Source organism: Bison bison, unplaced genomic scaffold (genome assembly GCF_000754665.1).
Source record: "Bison bison bison isolate TAMUID 2011002044 unplaced genomic scaffold, Bison_UMD1.0 scf7180017864181, whole genome shotgun sequence".
Classification (NCBI taxonomy): Eukaryota; Metazoa; Chordata; class Mammalia; order Artiodactyla; family Bovidae; genus Bison; species Bison bison.
In genome coordinates this window covers 5665552-5666415 of record NW_011494753.1, presented here as the reverse complement: position 1 = coordinate 5666415, position 864 = coordinate 5665552, and positions in this window count along the sequence as shown.

Genomic DNA, 864 nt, shown 5'->3' with positions numbered 1-864 from the left:
ATGACAGCCACCCTGTCCCCACTCCCAGGCATGCCTTCTAGATGCGCCCAGTAGGTCGCCTCCACTCCCAGTCCTGGATCCTATTCCGCAACCATCACCAACCCACCTAACTTCCGCACCACCACCAGCACCATGAGCAGGACCACGGAAGGAAGTGGCAGAAAAGCCTCAAACCACTCCAACAACCGCCCCGCACTGCTGCGCGGAACCCAGAATCGCGCGAGATTGTGGGTCCCCCGCGTTGGTGTGGCGGGAGGGAGCCCAGGCCGCTGCACCCTTGTGGGTAGCTCAGAGAAGGGTGGAGTGAATAAACTCCAGAACCCTGGATATCAGCGGCCTGTCTTGCAGAAAAGTGAGACTTTGCACTTGCCGGCAGGCTGGGAGGGCCAAGTGGAGGAAATCGCCTCTTTTCTCCCTTTAATCCGAAATATGGCCCAAACCTAACGCCCCCTCAGTGCCTCCGCTACGAAAGTACAAACATTTCACCACAGCTCTTAGAGCTTTGCACGCAGACCCTATAATTCCCTTCCAGTCTCTTCCCACTCTTCTGCCCTCAGTATGCCTCGGCAAACTGCACAACCCAGGATTCTGGGACCTGCCAGGCATCTTCCCACCTCTAACATGCCTGCTGTGCAACCGTAGGGGAAAGCCCTTTTCCTCCTCGGGTAAATAAAATCTTGCTCACTCACGGAAGTCCACCTTTATGCCATCTCTCTTGAAATTCAGCTTCCTAATCAAATATGATGATTTTTCTCTGAACCCACTGAGTTCTGTGTTTGGTCCTGCTCTTGTTTAAGGTTTAATCCTGCTATTAAACTGAACTCCTGGAGGGCAGTGATTGAGCCTTTGTCAACTTGTCCTCTC